Source organism: Petromyzon marinus, chromosome 11, assembly GCF_048934315.1.
Source record: "Petromyzon marinus isolate PM22_M1 ecotype Great Lakes invasive population chromosome 11, UKy_Petmar_22M1.pri1.0, whole genome shotgun sequence".
In the NCBI taxonomy this organism is placed as follows: domain Eukaryota; kingdom Metazoa; phylum Chordata; class Hyperoartia; order Petromyzontiformes; family Petromyzontidae; genus Petromyzon; species Petromyzon marinus.
This window is the reverse complement of record NC_133677.1, coordinates 12,022,317-12,040,948: the sequence shown is the minus strand read 5'-3', so window position 1 is coordinate 12,040,948 and position 18,632 is coordinate 12,022,317. Positions and strand designations below refer to the sequence as shown.

General features: G+C 43.7%; 1 long non-coding RNA gene across 1 annotated transcript; it reads left to right on the top strand.

The window, feature by feature from the left end:
• The first annotated feature begins 2,305 nt into the window (after window positions 1–2,305).
• Window positions 2,306–9,032, top strand: LOC142924287 (uncharacterized). The gene is made up of 3 exons (XR_012941474.1): window positions 2,306–4,367; window positions 4,707–4,867; window positions 5,089–9,032. It is a non-coding gene; the product is annotated as an uncharacterized LOC142924287 (long non-coding RNA).
• Window positions 9,033–18,632: the final 9,600 nt, after the last annotated feature.

Genomic DNA, 18,632 nt, shown 5'->3' with positions numbered 1-18,632 from the left:
TCACTTGGCTGGGCTGGGAATGCCTGGTAATTTCCCAGGAAGAGCTAGAGTCTGTCGCCAGGGAAAGGGAGGTCTGGACCGCCCTACTCAACATGCTGCCGCCGCAACCCTCACCAGGACAAATGGATTGAGACACACAAAAACGTATAGAACATGTTTGTGTATGTGAAGCTCGTGCAGTGCTTGTGTGTAAGTAAAAGTGGACTGTATCTTACGTATAGTACTGTAAACAATGTGTATACTGTAATGTAGAGTTTTGTATGAACAATATGTAAGTGCAGGTGTATGAGTTTAATGAGAAGTACATGCACATTAGGAGGTAGCAGCAGGCTACAAGGCCGGATTATTCAGGGTAATTGTCTAGGCCTCGCTGTGCGCTGCATTGCACCACTATCTGAGTAGTTAACCTTGCATTCAAAAACCTTCAGAGCCAGGGTGAGCATCCAACTCCAACGTATTTCATGAATAGAACGAGGTAAAACTGATGCAAAAACACAGCACAAAATACAGTACCTGTTAATACTTGCAATATCAATATAATGAATTAACACTGCAGCATCATCACATTCTCTTAGATAACATGAATTTCAACAATAGGTCCTGGATAGACCAGGCACCTATATTAGCACTGAATAGCTATACAACAAGAGAATAAGCTACTGTGTTAAATACGGTCACTTTGTGTAATCACCATACTGCGACCTAAATGTACAGTGCTGCATATGACACTGAACTGTGGATGAGATACTTCTTCATCCTTGCTCTCAAGAACGTATTAAAGTTACATGGGCACAAGTCTGGCTCGACTTATCCAACTACAATAACATTCACAATAATGCAAGTGGCAGGCTTCTTTGTTAACTAGGCCTCATATTCATCATAACAATTTTACAGCATTATAAAGGCATTTACAGCATTATAACGGCAATTCTAACATTACTCTTTGGTCCTTTCGGTAAAGTCACGTAGAAAGAAATTAAATTAACGCTCCGTGCTTGTTTGTTAGCGGTCCAGTTAGACCGTACGGTGAAGACGTTTTACGTTTAATCCCGTTCCCATATATGGGGCACTAAATTAGTTTAATTCTAATGAAAAGATCTATTGTTTTTGGGCGTGAAAATAAAAGTTATCCATGTGTAATCCTGCAGTTTATTTTTTATTACTGTTTAAAGTCGGCAATAGTTCTTTCCTCGCGTAATCATATTTTGATCATCAGTGATGAAGCTTCGCGGAACAATCGTCACGTGCTTCCCGCTAGACCAATAAGGTGGCCGCTTTTTTGGGATGACAGGTAAACAGATGATATCATCTCTCAGGCCGATGTGGCCCTTAAAGGCATAGGACACATCCAAGCAGACGTTGCGAGAGCTGAAATAGCCATTATTCTTAAGAATGCTAAGAAACCCATTAGCAACATCAGGAAAAATGAACGCTCTGAACTCGCGAATTAAAAAAAAAACAAGTGATAGTCATCCTCTCAGCCGACAAAGGCAACGCTACTGTAATTATGGATAAAGATTCGTACAACAACAAAATCCAGAACCTACTCAACGATGGAAGTTACTGAATAGCCTAACTATAAAAACCAACAAGATCATCACAAGTTCGACCTCCCTAATCGAACCAACTAAACGTCCCTCCATAAAACCTTCTGCTGCAAGACCCCCTAGATTCTATGGTCTCCCCAAGATTCATAAAGAAGGCACTCCACTACGACCCATCGTATCCACGATCAACTCCCCTACCTATAAGCTAGCACGTTTTCTGTCAGATACCTTGCTACCTTTCACTGGCAAGACCTCCTCAGCAGTACTTAACTCAGCTCATTTGGTCTCTATGGTCAAAGACGTTGTACTGTCCCCTGACGATATCCTTGTCAGCTTCGATGTGGTCTCCCTGTTCACCAAGGTCCCGGTACCTGACACCATTGAAATCATTGAAAATTTGGTACAACATGGACTAGACCCCGATACACCTGCGCTGATTAGACACTGCCTCACCAATACCTACTTTACTTGGAATGGCACCTTCTACAAACAAAATGAGGGTACCCCCATGGGTTCTCCCTTATCACCAGTGATAGCCAATGTTTTCATGGAGAAATTTGAATCAGACGCCATCCAGACTTCCACCCTCAGACCTTCCCTGTGGAAGAGATATGTGGATGACACTTTCGTCATTTGGCCACATGGCCTCCTAGCTTTGAACCTTTTCCTACACCACATCAATTCTAGACATCCCGCCATCAAATTCACCATGGAAGTGGAGAAAGATGGCAAGCTACCATTCTTGGATGTTCTGTTTGAGAGGAGACCTGATGGCTCACTGGGGCATTCTGTCTACAGGAAACCCACTCACACAGATTCCTACTTGAAACCTGAATCCCACCACCACCCAGTTCAAAAGAATTCTCTCATCAAAACGTTATACCACAGGGCACATTGCATTTCGGACCAACACGACCTGACCAGTGAATTAAAACATGTACATCTGGCCCTCAAGAGAAACGGATACTCTGACCGTACCATCCGCCAAGCTGTTTCTCCCTCCATACAGAAACAACCACTTGATACTCCAGTCAAAACCATCATACTACCATATATAGCAGGCGTTACTAAAAAGATCTCCAAAATTCTAAACACAAGATCCTGGTCTGGTTCAATACAGTACACAAAATCCGTGACCTGATCCCATCCGTGAAGGATGTCGTTCCTGACTTACAGTACCCCGGGGTTTACAAACTGAGCTGCACCTGTGGTGACTGCTATATCGGGGAGACGAAACGACATGTCTCTGACCGAATTCGCGAGCACAAATCAGATTTGAAACACGACAGAACGAATTCTTCTGCCGTAGCTGATCACTATTACAACGCTGTGGGTGATCACGATATAGTCTTCTCCGATACCAAGGTCCTCTGCAAACCCACGGGTTTTTATCAGAGATTTGTTCACAAGGCAATTCAGATTTACAAACACAGACAATTTCAACCGAGAGGATGGTTTCAAATTAAGTAATCATAGGAAAGATGTTCTAAATCAAACCAAACATTAAACTAATTTTCAATGGTACAGTATATTTATTCAAGTAGTGGTATTCCAAACTTTCACAGCAGCTTATTTGCCTCCACACCAACATTATGTAAACTCCCCCCCCCCCCCACCGTGCCGGTCCAGTACATCATTTTATGCTAATTCCTTTGTCAAGGCGTTTTTTGTTTCCTCCCACACAGCTTAAAGGACGCGACCTGGGCTTGTTGTCTTCACTCCAACGCTGTCCTCTGGACAGTCCAGTCCCTTCACCTGATGAAGGCCACTTGTTATTTTATTTTTACCCACGTGATTTTACCGAATAGAACCAAAGAGTAGGTAAACATTAGTCCAAAATGTCTGCGCCCTTGTTGTCAATATCGAGTAGTGAAGAAGAGGAAATTACGGCCAGACCTCCTTCAAAAGTCCGTAAAAAGTATTTTAAACAATGCTACATGCATCTCACGTCCATAAAGAAAGAAGAAACAAAGGATTTTACACGCACACGGTGGGATACATTCAGAAACTGCGTCAAACGGTGGCTTTTTTTGCAGGGTGAGAATCAGAGAATAGCAGAAAAAAACAAACATTGTCTAGAAATCGAGTTTGACAATGTTCCCGAAGACGCTGGGTTTCACTCCACTTGCTACAGGCGTTACATTGACAAAAAGCGCTTGGATGCGGCCGAGAAACGGGCCACACAGCGTCCTGACGCTCAAGATCAAGGCCAGTCTGTGCCATCGGGTAGTAACGTTATGATCGCTATAATTGATTGTCCGACAAAGAAACTTAGGTCAAGGACCAGCCTGCCAGTAGCTTGTGCTGGTCCTGTGCTTCCTGCCTTGTGCATAATTTGTAAGAAAACGGACAAGTACATTACTGTGGGAGGCAAACGCCAGAAGGACCATCTTTCACAGGCAGAAACGTTGTCAGCAGGTAGGTAAAAACAAAACACACACACAAACACACACACGTTTGAACTGTTATTCCCTTATGCTGGGTATCATGGCTAACTTTCAATTACAATTACATAATTTATGTAATGTTTATTTTACAGTCAGAGACAGATTTGCATTCTTTTGCATACAGCTAGAGCCAGAACACTCAATATTGTTTAACTCTTAACACAGTTTTTTTATTAGGTTAATAAGTTTTATTTATTTATTTACAGGCAAGTTGCTGAAAGCTGCTGAGATGAAGGAAGACACTAGCATTCTTGTGCATGTTCGGGACAAAGACTGTGTCTCTGGAGGTGCGATACCACAAGTCCTGTTATAGACAGTACACCAGGTTCTTGACAAAGTCCAGTGCATCAGTTACGGTGACCTCAGAAGAACAGTGAGTTATTAATATTTTATATTATTAAATAAAAATTAATAATTCCCTCACATTTTCACATTTCAAAAGTAAAGTATTGTCGATTTGTCTGTAAACACAGTCTTGACTGCACAACTTTTGCACCAGTAATTCAAAATGAAAAAAAAATGTTTAGTAAATTGTTAAGGTAGAAGAAACTAGAAATAGTTTTCTTGCTGAAGAATAAAAAAAATCTCAAATCACTTTGTCAGGTTTCGATTCACTACTATTTACACTACATTTAAAATTGAAGCCATTGTGCAATAGTTATGGCACATAAATTAATACATCTTTTCTCTTTTTAATGTGTTTTCTTTTCAGAAATGAGCCAACCTTCGATGCCGGCAACAAGATCTTCTGTGAGAGGATCATCCGCCATGGAATAATTGTGTAACCAAGAGGTGTTGACGATGACTCAGCTAAGAAGGATCTTTTTGAAATCTGGTGAAAAAACACGAAGATCTTGATGCTTCAAACTACAGGTAATTTGAATACCACAAATGTCTTTGGAATCTTTGGAAAGAACGTTTATGCAACAACATTCTTTTTCAAACAAAAATGGAATTCATAATAATCATAATAATCATATTTTATAACGTGTAGAATCTGTTAACAGTGTATTTTAACTTAAAAACAAATTCAGTGTGAATATATCTTTATTTATACCATTGTGGTCATCTTTCACTCTATCTTTTCGATTCAGGCAGGATAAATTGAAGAGGAGGTTGGCCCGTGATTTCCCCCAGCTGGTGTTTCATTCCCCCAAGATGCGCAACATAAGTGAGATGGTTTTCGTTGAGACATTGTCTGCAGATAAGCTGATAGACAGGCTACCTCATCCATCAGGTACAGAAACAACAGAGTCAACTGAGGTAACTAGCGAAAGTGACTGTGAAAACAGGGCTAGTGCAAAAGCTGGTCCACAAAGACCAAGTTCAATGGCCTCCATCAATACTGCAGAGGACACGGGGACACTTTACAGTGCGGCATTAATATTAAAGATGCTTCTGTGTGACTTTCCCGGTATGAAATGCCCGTGGCCACCCACATCAGATGACCTAAATGTGAGCGAGGCAAAATCTGTCGTTCCAATTGAACTGTACAATCTGATTTCCTGGATTATTGGTGCAACTGAGGAACCAACACTGGCCCATTATGTTGATATTCCAGATGATTTGAACCTAAAAGTGATATCTATCTGTCAAGACATTGTGTATCTTGCATCAATGGGTCGGAGGCAGACCCCTAAATAATTGTGTCTTGGTCTAACGGTTCGCCATTTAACAGGTTCATCACAAATTGCGTCACTTCTAAATAGACGAGGACATTGTGCATCATGGGACACAGTTGTCAGTCTAGACACTAGCCTTGCCCAACTTCAACTTGTAGAGGGCAGAGACAACATACCAAAGGGATTCTCAAAGAAGGTTCCTACAGTACTTGTGTGGGACAATATTGACTTTGGGGAGGAGACACTGTCAGGTCGTGGAACTACCCACCACACAAATGGTGTTATGCTGCAAAGTTCTATAGTTGAACCTGTGTCAACAACAAACAGACAACCACTACAGAAGGACGTTTCCTCATTGAAAGTACCCCCTAGTATCCCTGTCGAACAGTACCATCATTCTAAAAGACAAGGACCACAGCACTTGTTTCATCAGGAAAGTGTTCCATTACAGGCGGACACATACAAATTGAACACGGTGTCTGCTGTACAAACTGAACTGGCATATGTTTTTGTAAAGTCCATAGATGCTGAAAGATGCACAATACCAAGCTGGACAGGTTTCCATACATTACTTCAAGGTGATGGCACTCTGCAAAAGTCAGCACTGTATTATCTTCCAGTCATTGAGGCTTCACCGACAGAGATGTCAACAGTAAACACAATTCTGAAGCGAAGTGTCCAAATTGCTAATCAGCTAGAACTGGACCATATAGTGTTAGTTTTTGACCAAGCTATATATGCCAAAGCTCAGCAAATCCGCTGGAAAGATGATGACTTTACTCAGCGTATAGTGATTAGACTAGGTGAATTTCACACCTGCATGTCCTACCTGAGCATTCTAGGAAAAAGGTTTGGAGATGCAGGACTGCAAGACATACTCATTGAGTCCGAAGTTGTTGCCCCAGGATCCATCAATGGAGTGATCAGTGGTCATCATTACAACCGCAGCATGAGGGCACACACACTTCTGTATGAGAGTCTGCAACGCATCAGACCTCTCACCTTCTTAGATTCTCTGCCACCAGAGGAGAGATATGAGTGTCTAGATGTCATCAATGATATCAAATGTGCATTCCCAGACAGAACAATGGATGTTTTGTGTGCGAATGAGAAATTTGACAAAATGTGTTCGAAATATGAAGACTTTGTTAAAAGAGGAAGTGCAGAAAACCCAACGTTTGCCTTCTGGAGTTCATACATCGACATGGTACAGATACTCCTTCTATTTGTAAGAGCAACACAAAATCGGATTGGCAGCTTCACCTGTCAACAGTGTGCTTGATGATGGCATGGTTTTTTTGCGTACGATCGTGTAAATTATGCTAGGTATTTACCTTCATACTGGCTGGAAATGGTCAATTTGTCCCTCACACATCCTTCTTGCCACAGTGAGCTTAGTGTTAAAGGCCAGTGGACTGTCCAACGTCAAAGTGTCCATGGATTTGCCTCGATTGCTTGTGACCAGGCCATTGAGCAAACATGCAACAGAGATTCCAAGACAAAGGGTGCTTGGACAGGGTTAACACAGAATCGGGCTGCAGTATATCGCTGGATATTGTCGCAACATGAAAGGGCTGCCATAGTAAGACAGTGTGAGGCAATGGCAGGTAAATCTCCCGATATAAGGAAACGAAAAAACCTTGACAGCACACGAATTCATGCTGATGAAAGGCCTGTGGCCAGAATAATTTCCACCCTAGATTCCATGCTGAATCCTTTTGACACACTCCAAGATGGCATTGTGTGTCTTAGCTCTGGGACAGTAGCAGCTGAAGAAATCATGAGGGATTTGCTCGCAGCTCCGGAAAAGGGGGAAAATGCTGTCAAAGAGTTTATGGACCAAAGACTCTTATCACCATCAGTTGACATTTGCTCCCATCAAAACACAAAAACGGAAGACCTTTAGTGACCAAGCAAAGACAAAGAAGAAATCTGCAGCAGGCAAGGAAGTGATTCTACATGCCGACAAGAAACTATTCTCCAGATTACTCGTCATAGGTCAAAGTAGAAAAATAGACCTGCAGGAAATTCTGTCTTACTCCTTGGGAACTGTGTCATATCCTTTAGCCAGTGCTGATGGTTCACTTGCTAAAACAAACAAATCAGCTCTTATGGATTTATTGGAAACCAAAGGTGGAGACTGTTTAGTTGACAAAGTTCTGACAGATGGAGCTATTCTCGTTGATGGCATGGCAGTCATTCAAGCCATTCAGTCAATACCAAGTACCTTTGGAGAGCTTGCAGAGACCATACTACAGTACATAGTCAAGCTTGCTCTGAAACACAACTGTACACGGATAGACTTTGTGATTGACCAGTATCCGAAAATGAGTATTAAAAACCTAGAACGGTCACGTAGCGCTGGTGGTGGTACACAACTGGTGAAAATTTATGGACGGGATCAGAAGACACCAACACAATGGAAAAAGTTTCTATCAGATGGAACAAAGGAGCACTGGCAGAATGCCTCTATATTGTGTGGCGACAGGCTGATCTTACCACTGTGGGCAAGGACTTAAGCTTGTACATAGCACATGGAGACCTGTGTCACTGCGTGACTGTAATGGAGGGTTTACAAACTCTCAGTGCTGTTGAAGATCTGACATGTGATCATGAGGAATGTGACACCAGGGTGTTTTTACATGCACAACATGCTGCACAGGAACATCAAACTGTAGTCATCAAGAGCCCTGATACTGATGTGGCAGTGATTGCTTTAAGTCTGCAGCCAGATTTACCATGTAGGTTGTATTTTTTCACGGGGGTTGGCAACAAAACAAGGCTCATTGACTTAGCTAAGGTGTCGTCAGCTCTCGGCACAAGTGTCTGTTTGGCACTTATTGGGATCCATACCTTCTCAGGTTGTGACTCTACAAGTGCCTTTTATGGCAAAGGCAAAAGAAAGGCATTTTCTGTTGCTTGTGAGAAAGAGGAATATCTGACTGCTTTTACAAATCTGGGTAGCAGTTTTAACCTAGACCAGTCTACCTTTGAGCTACTTTGCACATATGTGTGCCACCTGTATGGCCAGTCATCTGCCGAAAATGTGACCGATGCAAGATACAAAGCATTCTGTATGGCATCGTCAGCTTTGCCAGAACTATCCATGCCCCCGACAAGTGGCGCCCTGTACCAACACTGCAAAAGGGCAAACTACTAAGCAGCCATAATGAGACATTCTCTGAAAGGTATAATGTGTGCCCCTTCACCCGTTGGCAATGGATGGCACCTCGAGGATGGTGAGTTAACAGTGACCTGGATATTCTTAGTTTTTTTGGTAAAGTCACGTTGAAGAGAAACAACAAAATAATAAAAAATATATAAAACAATAAAAAAAATTCTCAGGACGTTTCGACCATAACTCAAACGGTCATCTTCAGGTGTGTTGGTTTGCATAAATTTATTTTTAAACGGCGCATTTATTTAAAAAATAAATTTATGCAAACCAACACACCTGAAGATGACCGTTTGAGTTATGGTCGAAACGTCGTGAGAATGTTTAATTGTTTATTTATTTATTTTATTATTTTGTTGTTTCTCTTCAACGTGACTTTACCGAAAAAACTAAGAATATGAATTACTGCAGTCACGAAAGCTTTAAATCAGTGACCTGGATGACTAGAAATCCTGCCCCTGAAAGTGTGTTGCAGGCAGTCCACTGCAGTTGCAAGCATAGCAAATGTGAGACTGGAAGATGTTCCTGTATGTCTGCAAGACTGTCTTGTACTGATTTATGTCGGTGCCACAATTGTGCAAATGTTTCACAGGAAACAGAAGAAAGACCTACATGGGATGATGGCTCTGATAGTGATAGGGATGATACCGATGAGTAAATATGCGCTGTGTTATAATTTAAGGTGATTTTGAGCTGTAAAGAATCTGTTGTAGAATTGTATTTTTTTTTGGCAGCATTCAAAAATAAGGGGACAGTGTAGCATTTCGAGTCATTTCAGCCAACTTGGGCCAAAGTGTGCTTATATTTGTATCTTTCTGTGATTACACAGTACCTACTGAAATTTTTGATGTATAAAACACCACAGTTTTGCTAAATTTATAATGTTTATGTTTAATGTTGCTTAGTGCCAATCCGTAAAGTTGAAGCATATTTTCTACAAATGTGCCATATTTCATGGTCTACATTCACACTTGAGTATATAATGCACCAAAACCTGTCTCAAGTGTTTAGGTACATGTATAAATGTCAGTTTGAGAGATATTTTGTGTTGCTAAAATGTATAAAAATAAAGTTACAAACAAAACCAGCAGCATAAGATTTTCGTTTTTTCCAATTGACAATTATATACATTTATGGATTGTGACAAAAAACTGCAGGGTATTTTGAGGAGAACTTTTAACATAAAGTCGATAATGGTTTTGTCTATGAAAAAAAATCATTTAAAAAGTAGTGCCCAGGTGTGGGAACGATAATCATTTTCTAGCCACTTTTTCCTAGTTCACATTATGGCCTAAGTGTCCAGCTCGTCCGTACCCCATGAGCAGGAATTCCACACAAATGCCCCTCCCCTCTCTCTGTATTTAAGGCCTCGACACAGAGACGTCGTCTTTATGTGTGTCTATGTGTGTGTCTCTCTCTGTGAATCTCTCTCTGCTTCTGTGTCTGTCTGTGTGTCTCCGTGTCAATGTTTTGTCTCTCTCTCTCAAATGTATCAATCTTTGGAAGAATGTAATCAACCAGGTGGGGTGTTGATTGTTTTGTTGGCCGACTCTCTGTGTTGTATTGCATTATATTTCCAAGTTTACTCTGTTTTCTCATTCATTTGTACCTGACGATGGTTGCTTGTGTTGCAATCGAAACGTCGTATTCTATTATTTCATAAAATTTCTTTCTACGCGACTTTACTGAAAGAACCAAGGAGTAATCCCTACAGTCACGAAAGCTTCGAATCTAGTTTGAACCACCTCTACGGGGAGGGTTTGCCGTGCTTTTTTGGTTTCACACTTAACTACTAATTTAGCAATCTTTGGAAGAACATAATCAACCAGGCTATGCGTTAACTGTGTGCTAACCGTCTCTCTGTGTTGCATTGCATTACACTTCCTAATTTTACTAAATTTGTTTTCTACCGTGCTTGTTTATAAGTCCATTCAGTAATTCCACTCAACGCGCCGTGCTTGTTTGTTTAGCAGTCCAGTGTCCAGCTCGTCCATCCCCCATGGGCAGGAATTCCACACAACTCCCCCTCTGCCCCCTCCCTCTCTCTCTATTAAGGGCCCCGACACAGAGACGTTGTCTTTCTGTGTGCCCGTGTGTGTCTCTCTCTCTCTGTTTGTCTCTGTGTGAGTCTCTCTCTGCTTGTGTGTCTGTCTGTGTGTCTCCGTGTCTATGTTTTTTCTCTCTCAAATTTAGCAATCTTTGGAAGAACGTAATCAACCAGGTGGGTTGTTGACTGTTTTGTTGGCCGACTCTCTGTGCTGTATTGCATTATATTTCTAAGTTTACTATGTTTGTTTTCTCATTCATTTGTACCTGATGACGGTTGCTTGTGTTGCAATCAAAACGTCGTATTCTATTATTTTATTTATTTCTACGTGACTTTACTGAAAGAACCAAAGAGTAATCTCTACAGTCACGAAAGCTTCGAATCGAATTCTAACATAACGGAATTCCCAGTATTATAAGAACATAAACGAACTTACATACAATGCTTATTAAATTCCCGCAATGAACAGATGCACCTGTGTTCACTGAGACGCTAATTGTGCCTCCATTTTGTACTCTATTTAATGGCTGACACACCTGCCTGGCCTCGGGGCTTAGAGACCCTTAACTCGTAACTGCCTGGTCATTAGACCAAACTCAACACCATATATCAGGAAGTTCCTGTGTAAACACACCCCCTTATCTGCCGCGGGGCAGAACAGTAATAACCAAAGCAATAATACATAAACAAAAATAACAATATTTAGATACACAATTAAAATTAAAAAGCTCAACGAATCAGAAGATTAAGCAATAAAACGAAATTACTGCTTAAATTTAAGATTGATTATAAGATAAGAGATATATTGGTTGCGGCAGTACAGCGCGCCAGCCATGTCAACCAGTTCAACCACCTTCAGAATTACCCTTTGTGAATTTAAAATCTGCAACACCTTCGCAAAAATCCGCTGCATCATACGATACACGGATGCTGCTGTGGTTATATTTTGCACACTGGACTGACAGTCCAGTGGTTTGCCAGTTCGATCTCCCGGTCCAACAGTTGCAACAGTGAGTACGTTTCCACACCCAGCAGTGTAAATCTGTACATCATAGTTGGTTGATGAGGTTGTGTGTGATAGCATGAAGTGTGGGTAACTCCCACCTCTCCCATAGCCAGCATGGGGTGAGATGTTTACTCCCTCCCTAAATACAATATATGTACCATTATAAGGTTTAAGTTACACATTGCAAAGGAATTGTGGTGCCGCTGCAGCGGAGCCGCTCCGTCGGGGACGTACCCACCGCCGTGACGCCGCCACCGGGGAGTAACGCCGCCGCCGCTGCGCACCCTCGCCGCCCCCCCCCCCCGCATGAATCCACGCTCACCCCGCACACGCATGCCCCACATAGGGCCCGCGGGGTGGGTCACCTGGCCAACAGGTTTTCGTCCAGAAGCCCCTAATGGGATCGAGCTTCATGGTTTCCTGCGGCCGGGGCTGACCAGCACTGCGGCGCCGTGGCCTGATATTATAAGTACATAGTCACGGCAGGGGGCTGTAAAAGCCACCACGGATGAGATCACACACACACGGCATGGGGCGTGGGAACAGCGGTACGCCTTTGTGATAGGTGAGATTACGAATCCGAATGTGAAGGGGACGAGAATAACTCAGCCTCCAATTGGACAGGGCAGCACGGGTATGGAAGCATCTGAATACCTTTTTGTTATAGGTAAAATTATAGACCCAAATGTGAAAGGGACGAGAATAACTCGGCCTCCGATTGGGCAAAGAGCACGGGTGGACGAACAACAGCACCACGGATAGGGTGGATAAAATGCGGAGGCTTAGGGTAGCACCAGAGTTCTTCTTCCAGTAATCGAGGTCCACGGAGCCGGCCGTTCGAATCGTCCGTGTGACGAGCTTCAGCACAGCCAGGCACCATCCTCCGCGGAGACGACCCACAACATCGCCATTCTACAGCTTCCAGCAGAGTGGACGTAAGCGTGAGAGAGAGGTGAGTTTGAGCTATTTAATCGAGGGTAGAGAGCGGAGCGATAGGCAGGATAAATTGAGCCTAGGAGCCCAGGGGGAATAGGCTGGCATCCACTGACCCACATGATCACGCGTAGTTTAACGGGTTACTCGCGGTAAATAAAATAGCTAGTAGGGGGATAAACTGTGTCGTATGGTCTTTGTGAGTGTGAAGAGGAGGGTAGAGCGTGCTTGGTGTTTGCGTGCATGCGCGGTTGTTTACCACGGGGCGGAGTGTTCAGCGCGCGCGTGCCTACGGGACTGTTTTCGGTGGTGTTTAGCGCTCGCGTGCCTGTGCGATTGTTTACAGTAGTGCTTAGCGCTCGCGTGCCTGTGTGACTGTTGCGGTCGCGTCCCTGTGCGAATGTCTATAGCGAGGTAGCGAGCTAAGCGGCTGGCGTGCGCGTATTCGCGCGGCTGTTTAAACGGCCCTTTAAATCGGAGCGAAGTGACCCCCTCCAATCAGCAGCACGCGCACGGCAGACGCCCCTGGCCTCCCACCCCGACTCCCCACTCCCTCGCGTGTGATTGGTGCACGAGGCTCGGCAGGTAGCAGCGTCGTGTTTGTTATTGCCTGAGCGCGTAGAGCGTGTGTGTGAGGGAATCACGCGTCGGCGCGCTGTACCTGTTTGTTCACGTGCGGGACGGGATTTTACTTTGCGAGCACGCTCACCGCAGCGCACCGCCACTGAACCCGCATAGCGCACCGCCAGCGTAAAGCGTCCAAGCCCACTAATTGAGCCATGCTTACGCGGTCAACAACACAGTCAGGGGTACAGGGGGGCGAGGAGTCGGGGGTCGGTAACCCGAACCCCACAGAACAGCCGGGGGGTAGTAGTGTGAATGTAACGGGGGAGTCGGGGAGCAACGGCCCCGACAATTCGGTGATGGTGGGGGACGGTAGCCCCTAATAGATCACGACGTTTCTATCGCAACACAAGCGATCGTCATCAGGTGGGACAACCACAGCAAGAAACAACTGTTGAAGTAGGCGAGATATCTGCCATGGAACGAGGTTATATAGTAGGCCTCGGCAGTAGGGGGGGAGAGAGAGGAGGTGGGGGGAGAGAGGGGGCGGGGCAGAAAGTGGACCAGAAAACCATGCTTTTACAATTGCCTTACCTGGTGTCGTTCCAATCAGTATCTGTCAATTATTTAGGTGTTTAGTTGTGTAGGGTATGATTGAATGAGAGTAACACATGGAAACCAGATTCGTATGATATCATCGTATGCCAAGGAATGGTTGAACATGCTGATAAATGGGAACAGGACGTTAACGCAAGCAAGTGCAGGCGTAATCTAGATTTGAAGCTTTCGTGACTGCACGAATCCATACTCTCTGGTTCTTTCGGTAAATTCACGTAGGTATAAAATAAAAATAAATCACGACGTTTTGATTGCAACACAAGCAATCATCATCAGGTGGGAAAACCACAGCAATCCTCTGCCCCCCCCCCGTGCATCCCCAGCCCCGCCCACTTCCAGCCCCGCCCACTTTCCCCCATCCAGCTTCACGCCCCTCCCCTTGCGTCCACGCAACGCTCCCCTACCCCCCTCCCTTGCCCCTCCCCCCTCTCTTACCAATAAAACCTCTTACCACGGTATCTCTTTCCCACTTCAACAAACAAAAGAATATTGCTGTGGTTTCCCCACCTGATGATAATTGCTTGTGTTGCAATCGAAACGTCGTGGTTAATTTTTCTTTTATACCTACGTGACTTTACCGAAAGATCCAGAGAGCAGGTGCAGGCGTGTCTCGCTGAACGAGCGAGATACGTTACGCGAAAATAGCTCGGTGAGCGAACACTCGTTTAATGATCATCGCTTTCCCCTTCGCATGCCATGTTAAAATCTGAGACACGTTTCAGCACCGAAATGTTCTACTCTTTAACTTTTTTTTTTACTTGAGAAATACGAATTATTATTAAAAAAATAAAGTAATGAAACTTCAAATGTAACACCACACGTGAAGAGTCACAATGCAAGATCACCCGTGTAGCCTTAACAGCCTTGCGGAAAGCGCTGTGAGCGAGTACCTATGAAGGCCGGCATGGCACACGAGGGGTGGGTGGCCAGCACCACGCCCGGACTGCCTTTGTCTCCCGAGGTGGCAATGTTTACACATTGTACCTAAGGGGGGCCCATGACCGGTTCAGATAATCGTCATCGGAGTTGGCCGTGTGTGGGAATCAAACTCGGGTCGCCGGGTTAGTAGTGCCGCACCCATTACAATGCCATCACGACCCCCCCCCCGCTCCACCACAACAAAGCCGCTACAAAGGGCTGCGGTGTCATGGTGCACCCTATGCCGCAAAGCGACGGAAACTTATCGATCGGTCTCCGTTCGATAAGTGAACATTTAGCTCGTTTTCGAACTAATTGGTCCCAAATTCAAATGGCTCGTGATAGCGAATTCTCACAGAAAGAACGCTCGTTAAGGGAGACAAACCTATACCAGTACGGTGATCGGCACAACTTGTGTAATACTCTTACGAAGGTATTGGTAGAAATCAAAAAGCAAATCGAATACTCCGTATGCAAAATCGATAAGGACTTTATCCCACAGACACCAAGTAGTTGTGATACTTATTGATGAATGGACTGAAAGCGCAGCCTGGTATCCTTCCTTAAGTCGCAGTCGATGAGCAGGCCGTCTTCTCTCGCTAGAAGGAGTTTGTTGCACACGATGCAAATCGACGTTCACAGCACGATGCCGCAAGCGAGACGGCCAAACGCACAGCAGTGGCAGCTGATGAGCGACGGGCCCCGTGATGACGATAACACAGGCGCGTGCCGATAATGACAGCACAGCAGCAGCAGTGCGTAGATCTTTTAGTGGGTGTGCATACAGCTACAGAAACGCTCTCTCTTCTTCTTTGGTTCTTTAGGTAAAGTCACGTAGAATGAGAATGAAATAATACAATAAAACAATAAAATTCTCACGACGTCTCTTGTCATGTGACAGATGGACAGATCATTTTCATCGTGATGATAAGTCCACGAACCTGCGGTTATAAAGTGATTAGCTCGTGTTGATGATGACGTGTGACTGCATTGGCACAGTTTGGTGCAGGAGGAGTTATATCCTCTCTGTGGATCTTCTCCTCGAGTCGTACTTATCCCGACTTATTCTCCAACGACTCGTGACACGTGGCACTTCTCAACAACAGCAAATCGTCAGATCTCCTTTAAACACCTCTGCTGCTGGTTTACGTCAGCTTTTCAACTCCCGAAGCTCCTCTATAGCTTATTGCGATGAGCTCATTACCGCTGTTTTACATATTCTCTTGTGCTTCTCCACCGACTTCCGCAATATGTTCAGCGGTGGATCTTTGTCTCGTGGTCGGGCGACTTTGCAATGGCAACGAGCGATTGCGCTCGGCCTACCCACAGTTCAGAGGTGGCATGCGTAGATTTACCAAAAAATCATGGATTGACCAATGTGTTCTAATTATTGATTTCATTTCGTACCCAATCTTTCCCATGAGAAATCGAAGTGCTCTCTCCGTTGTGTGAGACAGTGGGGACCTTGCCAATTTGCCAGGCAGTGGGGATCTTGAGGGCGCCACAGTGGCGAGATGTTAACAACCTCACCTGGTATACATGAGGTCGCGGGTTCAACCCTGATGCCTGCATATTTGGAGTTTGCATGTTTCTCTCCGTGGTCGCGTGGATTTTTCTCCGGGTCCTCCGGGTTTTCCCTCCACATTTAGAATCATGCGTTTGGAGTGTTTGGCTGCTATAAATGGACACGTAATAAGCCACTTCATTGAGCTATCATTGGTGGCCAGGTCGCTTCTAAAAAATAGCTACAGCGATACCTTGACTTTCATCCCCTTGACTTTCGTCGCTTCGCTCTTTCGGCCGTTTTCAATTATAACCCAAGGCCGTAATTATAATATATATTTGGGGGAACACATCCCCCCCAATATTCAAATATGCTCAAAATGTCCCCCCCCAATATATTGCTATAAAAAATATTTACAAATGATCATTGCTATGCTATCTAAATAAAAACAACAATTTGCTAAACCTTGCCCACAATATCTGGACTTGTCTTCATATAAATCAACGCATAGGTTTCTGTGTATATGATTGTGGTTATGGTTGTACTTTATTAATCCCTAATCTCTGCCATTGCATACAATGAAACAAGAAAAGGTAAAAATAGATAAAACAGAGCAATGTAATACAATACACTATTAGACATTATTGTAACAAAAGTTAATAAAAAGTTCATCCCATGTGTTAGTGAATTAGTTTTCACATTTATATTTTTTTCTGGGGGGGGGGGGGCAGGCCCCCTGGAAGATTTGCCCCCCCCCCCAATGTTGACTCCATGGCTACGGCCTTGTTATAACCACATTTCAAATTTCGTCCACGTGCTTTCATCTTTCGTCAGATTTCATCCAACCTTGCACGACGTTCGCGCCACGCACCATCTTTTTCGTTCAGTCTTTGAATATTAATCGTTCAGTGATCATCTCGTATATGTGTTCATTCATATATTAATACTGCACTTATTTCTGTGATTACACTGTAAACAATTCATAGTTATTTTTGTGATAACAGTATAATACTACAGTGTATATATTTCAAGGTATCATTTTGTTTATTTAGTTTTGGTTACATATTGTTTATTTTTTATTTCTGTTTATTTAGGTTTCGCACGCATGCGTATTATAGTTACTGTAGTTATTTGCATGCACGCTTTTATATTTACTGTAGTTATTTACATGTACATTTCTCGCCGGCCAAAATAAATTTGCAAGCGAAATAAAGGCTCTGCTTTGACATTCGTCCATTTTTGACATTCGTCCATGCTCTGCTCCATAACCAGACGAAAGTGCAAGGTATTCCTGTATATAGTCCGGTGGGCCTTACCTGGTAAAAAAAAAGTTACTTAATTGGACCTCCACAACTTGGCCATCAATCTATCATCTGTCGGGGATAAAGGCAGTGCGTGTATATTTGACCTCGTGATCCACTCCTGGAGCGGCACAGCTAATCACTAGAATGAGCACCCGGAGTCGGGGGTGTCTCCGGCCAACCTCAACGCCTTTCTGCAGAGTTCTCATTTTTACATCGCTCTCAAGTCAAGTTAGACTCCTGTCTAAGGTGCCAAGTTCCATTTTATGAAAACACGTATATAACAAACAAAACATTATGCAACCATGGCAACGAATGCATTATTATACTCAACTCATTTATTCAATGGTATACCCACGACACTGGCTTTGAAGAAGAAGCAACGTCCTTTGCAATGACTGACAAGAATTAGGGCTTCGTTTTTTTTCTCTCTCAATCTTAGAAATAAATAATTTGCAATTAAGACCACACCACCAAAAGTGAATGACTGTAGTTCCTCTACAGTTTGTGGTGGTTGGTACTCTTTGGTTCTATTCGGTAAAGTCACGTAGGTAAAAAATAAAAAAAACACGACGTTTCGGCCACAACACAAGCGGCCTTCATCAGGTGAAGGGACCAGACTGTCTTGAAGACTGCGCTGGAGTGAAACAGAGCCAAGCTCAGACCACAGCCTTTAAGCTGTGTGAGAGGGATTAAGGTGCCTTGACAAAGATATTAGCTTTAAAAAATTAGCATTTTAATAGGCGGACTGAGCATGACGAAAGGTAGGGAGGGGGTCGACCTGTGCAGGCTGGCGAGGGGGCATGGCAGCGTCCACATGCTGGTGGTGTGAAAAGGGGATTTTAAGCTGCGAAAGTTTGGGGTACCACTACTAGAAAATATACTGTACCATTGAAAAATTCGTTTAATGTTTGGTTCGATTTAGAACATCTTTCCAATGGTTGCTTAAT